Genomic DNA, 12,838 nt, shown 5'->3' with positions numbered 1-12,838 from the left:
TATTATAGTTATAACAGGGGGAGAGGAGGATTTATGAGAGGGAGAGGATACGGATATAATACCCAACAGCAGGTGGGGGGACTTAGAAATTCCTACCCCACAGGGCAACCAGTATACCAGGACAACACAGGGAGCTTCCCATGGCAGAGCAGGGAACCACCCGTGTGTTGGAGTTGTGGATTATTAGGACACATGTCACGTACGTGTAGGGTCAGGCCAGGAACACCAGCATGGAATGAACAGGCACAACCTAGGACCTCACAAGAACAGCAGGGCATACAACAACAGCAGATGTTACAACAAGGAAGTGACCAACAACAACAAATAACACAACAACAGCCACAAACATATTCACTGCCACAACAACAAATAACACAACAACAGCCACTGCCACAACAACAAGTAGCGCTAACACAACAACCCCAAACTCAACAAACGCAATTGGGTAGGGTGACGGTCTTGGGACACAACCCTTACACAGGGAATGGCCAATCCTTGTACCCCCAATAGGACAGCCCACAGACGGCCTTGGTGTGTCCCATCCTGTCAGTAACACCTAATAGTGCGGAGGAGCCACGCATAGAGGTAACGATAGGTGACACAAAATTATCATTCCTTGTTGACACCGGGGCAACCCGGTCTTGCATAAGGGAAGGTAAATATAAGATGTCAGGCGAAGCCATGAACACCCAAGGATTTTCTGGGGCTAAAGGGTTGGTTCCTTTTACTGATAACGTTCCCTTATCTATCGGAGATTATGATCTGTCAGTTCCACTTTTGTATTATAGTGCCTCACCAGTAAATATACTGGGGAGGGACATAATGAACAGGTTGAATATGACGATCTCCTTTACAGAGGATGGCATCATTTGCTCTACTCCAGGGATTAACATGCTCGCAGCACGACAGATTATGCAAGCATACTGTGGACAGACAGCGATTAGGGCGGAGCCAGTAGATGGCGAGCTATTCCAGTATGGCACAGACATGGCATTTGCATGGATGCCAGGGATAGAAGGGAAAATATGGAGGAGGCCAGCAGCCTATCTGTTCCGACCAGAAACACCTGTTAATGAACCAGAAGGAAAGGTGTTTGTAATGGACATTGAGAGCATTATTGCAACAGCTGATTATGTTGCTGTGCACGCCCAAGATAAAGAAGGGAGAGCATGGAGGGCAGTGATAGCACTAGCAGAAGGATGTAGGCTGACCCAGGTGGCAGATGAAGAGCTGTTCTCAGAAGAAAAGGAGGAAGATGAAATGGTGTTCATGATGAGTGTAGAAATATGGCTAAGAGTGGCTCACAAACAAGTAGCACAGAAAATTGCAATGGCACTTGAGGCACCCGCAGGCACCCCAGTCCCATTCTTTAAGGAGGATATGTCAAAGGTGCCCAAATCATTATGGACTATTAGCCCCTATGACGTGGGATGCATAAAAAGCATAGGGGGTGTAAGGATAAAATTGAAAAAAGGTGCCATACTACCAAGAGTGAAACAGTACCCATTGTCAAAAGAGGCAGATGAGGGCATATATGAAACCATAACGGCCCTAATAAACAATGGCATATTGGTCCCCTCAGAATCACCATGTAACACGGCTGTGTACCCGGTGCGCAAGGCTAAAGGGGGGTCTTGGCGCTTCATACAGGACCTCAGGCCCTTGAACAACATAGTAGAAGCAGAGTATCCAGTAACAGCAAACCCGGCCACAATATTGTGTGGCATTCCAGCAGAAGCATCACGATTTACAGTAATTGACCTTAAAAATGCATTTTTCTCAATACCATTACACCCAGACTCACAAGATTTGACAAGCTTCACTTACCGAAATACAAAGTGGAAACATACCAGATTACCACAGGGGTATTGTGAATCACCCTCAATTTTCAATAGAGTAATACAAATGGATTTGGGTAACGTTGAGGTGGAAAGCACAGTGTTACAGTATGTGGATGACATAATAATTTGTAGTACAAACGAAAGTAAATATAGAGAGGACTCCTTAAAAATGTTGACGATATTGGCTGAAAAGGGGTACAAGGTATACATGGAAAAGATACAATACTGTCAGGAACAGGTACTTTACATTGGCCAACTGATATCCCAACATGGAAGAAAGATTGCACCACAAAGAGCACAGGCCATTTCAAGCACTCCCATGCCACAGACTGTGAGAGAACTGCAGCAATTTCTGGGGCTGTGCAACTACTGTAGAGCATGGGTATTTGATTACAGTTCATACATAGGACCCCTGCTTGAGGGTTTGAGGGAAGCCAATAAAGGGGAGAAAAAGTTGGGGTGGACTATGGAAATGAGGGAGGCCTTTGACGAATTGAAAGACGCGATATCAACTGCTCCAGTACTGGCATCCCCAGACTATGAGCGACGCTTTTTTATATTTTCACATTGCGACTCAGCAGTGATGAAAGCAGTATTGGCCCAAAAAACGAGCATGGGCTATAAACCAGTAGCATTCTACAGCGGTCACTTAGACCCTGTGATGTTAGGCCACTTCCCTTGCGAACAAGGTCTCGCTGCAGCTGCTTTTGCAGTGGAAAAAGCATCAGCAATAACCATGGGGTGTCCAACTACACTGTTTGTGGAACATGCACTATTTGCAATATTGAATAAACCCAAGTCCACGCTAACGACACAGAGGGCATCAGGTTATGAGATCATTTTGTCTAGGGCTGAACTAGCAATTGTTAGATGTAGCACGGTTAACCCTGCAAGGTTCTTAGCAGAAGTAATTGAGGAGGGAGATTACGCCCACGACTGTACCCAAATAACTGAAATGTACTCATGTACTAGAAAAGTTGAAGAAAACGCACTAGAGGGAGGTGAGCTTTTGTTTATTGATGGGTCATCAACTATTGATCAAGGAGATGGGATACGGAGGACTGGGGCAGCAGTGGTAAAAATGATGGAGGCGCCGGTGTGTGTGGCTATGAAGTGTGTACAATTACCACAGCATTACTCTGCTCAAGCCGCGGAACTGGTTGCACTAATATTGGCATTGAAGGAAAGTTTTGACAAACGAGTAACCATATATTCCGACAGTGCATATGTTACATCCACTGTCCACTCAGGGCTATCAAAATGGAGAAGAAGAGGGTTTAGGAGAGCTGACGGCACTCCAGTGCAACATGCCCTCTTGTTGGCTGAACTAATTGAAGTAATAAACGACCCCCAAGAACTAGCCCTAGTCAAATGCACCGCACACACCAATGGTGAAGACCACGTCTCAAAAGGGAATGCAGCAGCAGACGCACATGCGAAATATGCTGCATACTTTGGTGAGATATGGAACCCCACAGACTCACAGAGAGGGAGAGGGAGGGGAATGGCTAGGGAGATGTTAATAAGAGAAGGGTACACCCATCTCCCAGCCACACAGATTATGGAGTTACAAGCGGCTGCACCAATGGGCGAAAAAGAAATATGGGTAAAAAGAGGATGTACAATGTCACCAACCGACGCACTATGGCGCCAGGGTGGCACTGGGAAAGTTGTAATACCATTGGCACTTTTAAATACCGCCCTGAGCCAATTACATCACCCAGCCCATACAGGCAAGGAAATAATTGCAGCACGAATTAGGGAAGATTGGTTCTGTCCCGAGTTAAATTCTCATGTGTCAAATTTTATCAGCAATTGTCTCACATGTCAACAGTTTACGGCCGGTCATACCCTAAAAGTGATAAGAGGTACCATACCCCGGCCAGAAGGACCTTTTCGGCACCTTCACATTGACTATGTTGATATGATCAACATATGTCAAGGTAATAGGTATATGATTGTAGTAGTATGCCCATTTTCTAGGTGGATTGAAGCAGGGCCCTGTTCACACCCAGATGCATTTAGAGCAGCCAAATTCCTAGTAAGGGAGGTCTTCCCCAGGTGGGGAGTGTGCGAGGTGTTAAGATCAGACAATGGCCCGCATTTCGCAAACGAAATGTTCCAGCATATCACATCCCTGCTGAACATAAAACACAAATTTGCATGTGCATACCACCCACAGGCTAACGGTGTATGTGAACGCCTGAATGGCTTATTGAAGGAGGCAATTGCAAAGATACAACAAACAACAAAGTAAAGTTGGTTGTATTGCCTTCCGTTAGCCCTATTTGAATTAAGGAATAGGCCAGGGTCCGACCACCACCTCACCCCTCACGAGGTGGTTACTGGACGTCAAATGCGCATTCCCCTAACGCCAACGTCAAGGGCATTCACTGACCACGAAAGTTCAGCGAGTGTGTTAGGTGATGAAATGTATCAATATGTGTCTTCTTTGATTACTAGTGTTGTGTTTGTGTCTCAACAGCTCGAGCGCACACGGGGCGGGTCCACCAGAAACCAAGAAGAAGGCGCCAGTACAGAATTGGAAAAAGAGAACTTGTGCAAACTTGCCAAAGGTGACCACGTACTACTTCGCAATTTCAATAGGAAATGGAACGATAAGAGGTTCACCGGCCCCCATCTGGTAGAGGACGTATCACCAAGAGCAGTAAAACTAAAAGACAAGCGTGCCTGGAACCACCTACATGATGTAAAGATCTACAAACTGCAGACCCGCCCCAGCGCCAACGACAGGTCCATTGGAAGAACAGCAACAACATCCCCGACAGCGGAAGGAAGTTCTACCACAGACAACGACCCAATTGTTCCCTTACCGTGTCATTACCCAGCCACCCCAGAGACAACAACTGACGAAGAAAGGGGTGATCCCCATACTGCCCACCCCATGGTCACACGTTCAAAGAGTAAAAATACTTCCGCCATCTGAGCCCAAACCCCCCCGCCCATTGACTCCCAAGTACAGTTATAACTTAAACTGAAAGACATTGCCTGCACAAATACACATGTAAACACGTGAATGTTCTCTTTTTTCTCTCGCACATACAGGAACTGCGTATTATTGTATTGTTAAGAAAAGAGCTAACTAACAAGTCCACTGTCCAGGCGTAGATGGTACTCCCAGACGATAATTACCCAGAAGAATTGTCACACCAATTTGTATACGAAATAAAAAGGCCAACATACCTAAAAAGGAGAAGGGTACGTGTCTACTACACAGCCTTCCTCCTGGCCATAGAATATTCCATGCCCCACCTCCGCCCATACTTACCGGTCCTAAGAGACCGATCACTTAGAGTAGCGTGGGAGCAGCTCTTCGCCTGGGCACTGAATGACTATTTGATAGGGAGAGCTTAAAGGAAACAAAACTAACATTTAATAACAAGCATTTTGAGAATTTTTTAGGCGGGCAACTTTAACGTCGCAAGAATACGCTGCAAGGACTGCAGCAAGGTAAGAGCAAAATGCCGGTGAGATTAGCATATGTAATAAAAATAATAGGGATTTTGATGATCACCGGGTTCTTGGCTGCCTCTGTCTGGCAGTACAGCTATGCTATTAATTTTATTGCTGCACCCAAACCTAATATACCCCCGTTCCCTGCTGCAACAGGTGTTACGTCAGGTGGTAATAGTAACATTGCACCCAAGCAAAATAGAGTTAAACGCAGCACATACTCAGACAATAAAGGTATTGATAATTATATACAAGATTCAGCACACGTCACAAACAACATATGGTACCAACACATGACCCGCATTGGTAAGCAGACAACTGAGGATAGCTGCTACGTTTGCTCATTAATACCATACGCCATGAGTGCTTCACGAACATTTGTTGCCACAGAAATAGATGAAAAGACAGCACAGTGCATAATATACTTGGCACTGTTCCAAACGAAAGGAAGATTTCAAGGAACAGTAGTGCACATGACATGGAAAACACGAGACTCATACCCATATGAAAACAACTTCCTCAAGACCTTTTTGAGTTATCACAAGACCAGTTTACATGCTGAAGCATTCAAATACATAACAAGTGGCCCTGCAAAAGGAGAAACAAAGAAAGTAACGCTGCAGTATCTACCATGTGATTGGTACGCCACTGAAGTTCCGGGTAAACAAGGATGCTGGGAGAGGCCGCTGGTGACGATAACAGGAAAGGTGTATCTGGACAACAGCTGGTAGATAGGAGTGATTGGCAGCAACATGGTAACAAAAGAAACTATCTCAACCATCGAGACACACAATCACCGATGTTGGACGACGTGGATCAAGTATGTACCAATGCTCACGTGGGTAGAAGAAGATGAAGACCCAATAACAATACTACCGTTGACTGCGCCCAAGGTATGCTACCAGCATAAAGGAGAGGTGGACGTAGGATATAACACCAATTGTGCAAGTGTGATGGAGTTACCTGAGGGGGGAGCGGGAACAGCAGTAATAATGGACCATTATTGGGCCTGTGGAGAAAAGGCATACCATACACTGCCTCCCCTGTGGAATGGTGTGTGCACAATGGTACACGTCAATGTACCATCACTAGTGGTACCTAAGAAGCACGTCAATGTGGCGAAATTTCCTAAAATGGATGAAGGGGATAAGAGAAGAAAGAGATCTGCACCACTTCAGGAGGAGCAAGGGAACAGGACCAACAGCAATGATACTGTCCTAAATAGAAGAAAAAGACAAGGAGAGCCACTGACAGGAAATTACCTGTGGGGAAGGTCGGAAACGGCACTAACATCAATACCGCCAGAACATAGACTATTCAGCAGAGCAGCAATGTTCTTCTCCTCAATAATACACCCGGGACTGCAGGCTTACGCAAACGCAAAATGGCTCCAAATAACTAGATGGGAACTAATGATGACCATCAATTCTACAGTGAATGGGTTTAACGCAATAAAAGAGGAGCTGCGAGCTGTAAGGATGGTAGCACTCCAGAACAGATATGTATTGGACCTTCTCACAGCAATGGAAGGAGGAGTTTGTGCAAAGATAGGACAATCATGCTGCACGTTCATACCTGCCAACGATGCTGACAATGGTACACTGACAGAAGCAGTTTCACAATTGGCCCAGATGCACTCCAAAATGATGGATGAAAGTAACGGTGTAAACAAGGATAAGAGCTGGTTTTCACTATTATGGTCATGGATGCCATCCTGGCTGTCAGATGGACTGAAAATAATAGTGGGCTGTACTATATTGGCTGGAGCTACTCTGATCATAATTAGATTTTGGAAGGCCCGGAAGGCACGCACTACTGACGAGTTGCTGGAAATGGTGGGAATGCACCCCTTGATGCCAGCAGATGACGGCCAGCATACAGGTGTGATAATACAAGAGAGGGAGAAGTTGCGCACCCAAATAATCACCAACCATCTAGACCCACCATCAGTGAAGATCGAGAACCCAAGAAACCCCAGGAGCTACATAGGAAGATGGGTATACTGTACTCCTGGAGGAACCTGTGAATATATGTATTGGTCATTTGAAGATCATGTAAACCATTATGGACATCTCGGAGGAATAACTAAGATATGGCGAGTAAGAGGAGATAACGAGAAGGATATGTTTGTGGTCGACAAGTCGACCAGAGGGGGGACTGAAGTGGGAGAATGGAAGACCAGGCTCCCGTCCTTCACCTCTCGCGCTTGGCCTAGAGGGTCACGACCCAGACACCCGCCACGAGAAGAGTTTGTCCATTTACCAGACGACCAGATACCCTGGTACAGGAACATACGGATGTGTCCATCTGCCTGCCCAGCAGCCCGCACTGGCCATGCCGACACCTGCGGCACGGATCAACTAGACTAAAATCTACACGTCGTTAGAGATGCCATGACGACCTAGACAACGGGAAGCACATCTGTACAAATATACACACTGGACATTCCCACACCAACCTACACGAAGAATATACTCAGTGCTATGACGTAGGCGACAGGCATATTCACGGACGTGCATCTTTATTATTTTTACATAGGCTTTCAGAATGCAGAAACGCAAGACGCGTCATGAACTCATCTACTAGCTTGCTCACGCTTCTCTTGAAACCAGTTACCACCATGAGAAGTATAATGAAGACACAATACTGGTCATGAAACTATATGCTCCTATAACCTAAAGCACCTGTGCACCAAACGGACCACTTATGCACCAGGCCAAGTAGGCCTCAAACAAGAGCTCCCGTGGACATTAACAAAGCAAGAGTCAGGTTGCTGATCCTGCAGAATGAGCTCGGCAAAACAACCAGCCAAGGTCGCAATGTTGCAAACCCACCGTCCAAGAACAAATCATCAAAGGCACGATGTTGCAACCTCGTACTCCGCGCACCAGCGTTAAAGTCACACCGGCAAATTAAACCAGGCGCGCAGTAGAAAAACAATATTAATTGTGCAGAATTCTGCCTCTTTCACGGTCCCTCCCCACGTGACCAAGCCGAACCTGACGAGATGCCAAACCCAGGAGAACAGAGGCGTCTGGATCCCTCGCTACGAAACACCGGCAGATACACTTGAAAGGCTCAATGGACATCTGCGACAGTGGGAGCGGTCAGCCTTCCAGCTATGAATAAGTCCTCACATTGTCTGCACGTACCTATAGTGAAACATTGTTGCACCTTGCAGGTACACCGAGAGCTGGGAACAGCGGTGGTCCCAGGCTGGGAAGCTCACGGGCGCACCAATCAGAACATGGGGCTCTTATCACTGACGCCAGTAATATTAGCCAATCCTCAGGAGTCTTCATGTAACAATTCTCATGTATCTAATTGTAGGGACAACCCAGATATACCACCTGACTACCCTTTGTCCACTAACATCGTTCTCTATATGTGTGCTATACTAACCCTACCACTCGAACACCCAATTAAGAGTGGCGATAGGTTTTTTGTTAACTTTCTGAAGTGACGCAAGTAGCGCGTCATAATACAGTAAAAAGGGCCTGCGAGCCCCACGAGTGTGTGTGTGTCAGGACGGACGCGTACGCTCCTTGACCCATCCCTGCCGTTTTGTCTAATAAACAGCAGAGTCACCTTGCTCCTTGTGTGTGTCTCATACTCTATCTCATCTGGGATATACACGGGAGGAGTTGGGGCCTCCCTGCCTGGAGGTCTGCGGACGGCCCGGCCGACCCCGGCAGAATTTCCCCCCCGACATAGGTTTCTTGTAATGCACTTTCAAACTCATTGAAGGATATAGGAGGCAAAGGGCCCAAAAGAGAATGTTTTTTCTCACAAGCGCCAACATCTTTACCCTTTGCCCTTCACCCACAGTGATAACCAGAGATGGGTTACACAAATGGCAATTCTGCATGGCAATTATGCATATATTTATTTTTTGTAATATGTTATTGTGTATGGTAAAAATATGACCTTTACAATACATAGACATTCCACATTTCCATAAAACAAGAAACAACATAAAAGAATGAAAATTGCGAAACAAGAATACCCAAAATCATACACTAGTAAAGGACCCCTATACAACAGAACAAGTGAATGTTTTTCAGACAATGGCCATGTTAATGTTTAAAGAACTTAATAATCCCAGTACAGTAAAAACAACTGAATCTGAATGTCCATTCAATAAATATGTCCATATTACTTCAACAAGATCAGTTCTAAAGAAAACACATCTAAAATACAATACATGTTTAGATCTTAAAGCCGGACAGTATATTAAAATGTGCTTTAAGGTTTCAATAGTAGATGAATCATTACAAAATCAACAAAAAATATTATCACTCTGTGTCATGCGCCACTTTCTTACCTGGCGCCTTTGGCCCCGCTGCCGCTTACGGACTTCCTGATTTCCGTCATGCTTGATGCTGCGTTCACTAAGCGGTCTAGTCTTTTTCCGCTTGGTTGACCGTAGCGTTATTTAACCACTTCTCTCCCTGGGTCCAGCGCGTTGCAACCTTCCACGGTCAGCTGCTTTTCCTCGCTGCTGCGGTCTTGCTACACGCTGTTTACCTCTTGCTCCTCGAGCCTTACCTCTTGCACCTTCCTTTCACTTCCCGGTCCTTCTCCGGTCCCCGCCTTCAGTTCTCTACCTCCTCCCTCCTCTCACTCCTTCGTGCCCGGCTTTCTGCCTTTCGTTTGTTTACTTTCTTTTCCGGTGTTTGCTGGAGTTTACTTATCCTGGTGTGTCCTGTAGCTGCCTTCTCCCATTTATCGTCTGCTTACACGAGCCCAGCTGCCATTAGGATACCTGCCGGTTCAAGGTTTTTTTTGCCTATTCTGGCTTTTTTCCCCCTTTTTGTCCCTCCCGGGAGGGGGACACGGTCAGGGCGTATTTACACGCTCTCACTGTGGCTTCCTCTTGTGGCAGACACGGTCAGCCTCGAAAAAAGGAAAAGGACTACACGGCAAATCGAGCGCTCAGCCCAGTTGAGGAGGATTTCGACTCCACAGGTGAGGAGGTTGAAGAGATAAAAAAGGGAACTACAACTGTATTAAAAGTTGATGCTGACAGTTTGCAAAGCCCACAAACAACAACCATGGCAACTCCTGAGCAAGTGCAGGAACTAATTGCTGCAGTATAAAGCCTCTCTCTAGAAATGCAAAATATGAAAACCGAAAACAACCTGTTAAGACAAATGGTGGCAGTGAGGGAGCCCCCCAACACAGACCTGCCTCCTATGTCATTGTCTTCGGGGAAGTACGATGGTTCCCCCAAAACCCTAAAAGAATTTCTTGACGCCTGCAGGGTGTATTTTTCCTTCAGAACCCGCACCTACGCCTCTGATCATGCCAAGGTTGGATTCTTGGTGTCCAATATGACAGGGAACGCTCTTGCTTGAGCCACCCCCCTAGTCACCGGAAATGACCCTGTTCTTCAGAATTTCGATGCCTTTGTTGATTTTGTCAAACAAATCTTTGAAAGACCCGAAATTTCAATGGCAGCTGGAGAAGACTTGATGGACATTCGTCAAGGACAAGTTGATGTGCTGTCTTATATCTCCTCCTTTAAGAGATTGGCCATGGAGGCGGGTTGGTCTGAGCAATCCCAATTTATTCTGTTCCGCCGAGGCCTTAGGGAAGAATTAAAAGACGAAATGGCTCACTTCCCTCGTCCTACTTCCCTGCAGGATCTGATGACGGCCGCCCTTCAGATGGAGTTCAGGATGCAAGAAAGACGCCAAGAAAGAAGAAAGACACGTACTTCCTTTTCAAGGACCTCCTCACCACCTTCAACAGCGCTCAAACCTCACGACGAGCCCATGCAAATCGGCACTACTCGCCATTCTCTAACGCCTGAAGAAAAAAAGAGGAGAAGGGAACAGGGCCTATGTGCCTATTGTGCCTCTGATCGCCACACGGTGCATAATTGTACTGAACTAACCAAGAAACCGGCGTAAAACGCAAACCCTCAAGCCTATTTGGGACGGGTTATCGAGGGCAGTCTTCCAGTCCCTACGTGACTATGTCTATTGATTCCTCGAACCCTTCAGAGGATTCCCGCCTGATGGTTATAACGGTTAAGGTTACTATCCATGGCAGCCCTGTAGAGACGCTGGCTCTCTTGGATTGTGGCGCCGCAGGGAACTTCGCTGACACCCTTTGGGTAGACAAAGTTGGGGCTTCACGGATAGATCGCGGACACGGCCAGAAAGTAGAAGGAGTTGACGGTACACCTTTGAGCTCAGGACTCATCGTTCAGACGACCGAACCCCTTCCTCTAACTATTTTTCAGCATTCAGAAGTCATTACTTTTGACATCATTCGAGCAGCCCATTTTCCCCTAATCTTGGGGATTACCTGGCTGCGACAACATAATCCCCATGTCGACTGGAAGTCTAATTGTTTGCATTTTAATTCCAGTTATTGCCAAACACACTGTTTCCAAGAAGCACACTACCAGGAGGTAAAGATATCTCCCACTGTTCTCTCCACGAGTATAGGGGTGCATTCCATTGACAAGGTATTGGAAGAATACCCTGTGGTGTTTGCTGAATCAGCCCCCATGGCATTACCACCCCATAGACCGGAGGACTGCTCCATCGAGCTGATACCCAATGCCTTGGTGCCATTTGGCAGAATGTTTGCTTTATCCAAGACTGAAAAGGACGCTTTACGAAAGTATTTGGATGACAACTTATGCAACGGTCTCATCAGACCCTCTAAGACCCCGGAGGGTGCTCCCTTGTTTTTTATCCCAAAGAGGGATTCTAAAGACCTCAGGCCATGCATCGACTACAGGGGACTCAATAAGGTAACTCGCAAGGACAGATACCCCATGCCCCTCATTCCTGACATCTTGGAATCGGTACAGGGAGCGACAGTTTTCTCCAAACTGGATCTGCGCAATGCATATCACTTACTCAGAGTAAGTCCCGGAGATGAATGGAAGACGGCCTTCAGGACGCCATTTGGCCTGTACGAATACTACGTAATGCCCTTCGGAGTAGTCAATGCCCCAGCTATCTTTCAAAGGTTCATAGGCCGGATATTCTCAGATTTATTGTTTATTTCAGTAGTAGTTTACCTTGACGACATACTTGTTTTTTCACAGACTATGTCGGAGCATCTGCTGCATCTCACAGAGGTCTTGGAGCGCCTTAAGAAACATCATTTATTGGCCAAACGTGAAAAGTGTGTATTTGGGGCATCTTCGGTCCCTTACTTGGGGTTTATCCTCTCACCACAAGGAGTACAAATGGATCAAAAGAAGGTTGAGGCTATTCTCCATTGGCAGGCTCCTTCCTCAGTCAAAGAGGTTCAGAGATTCCTGGGCCTAGCTAATTTTTATAGGCGTTTCGTGCCAGGTTTTTCCAACACTGTTCTACCGATTACCAACTTGTTAAAGAAGACATCTGTGCCTTTCATCTGGAGCCCTCAGGCTGAAGAGAGCTTTCAGCTCTTGAAGAAGAGGTTCTGTAGCGCTCCCATCCTATGCCAGCCGGACCAAAACAAACCTTTTATCGTTGAGACAGATGCCTCTACCGCAGCTATAGGAGCTGTTCTAC

Source organism: Ambystoma mexicanum, chromosome 2q (assembly GCF_040938575.1).
Source record: "Ambystoma mexicanum isolate Mex_15411 chromosome 2q, UKY_AmexF1_1, whole genome shotgun sequence".
Lineage (NCBI taxonomy): Eukaryota > Metazoa > Chordata > Amphibia > Caudata > Ambystomatidae > Ambystoma > Ambystoma mexicanum.
The sequence above is the reverse complement of the archived record's forward strand: the minus strand, read 5'-3'. Positions refer to the sequence as shown.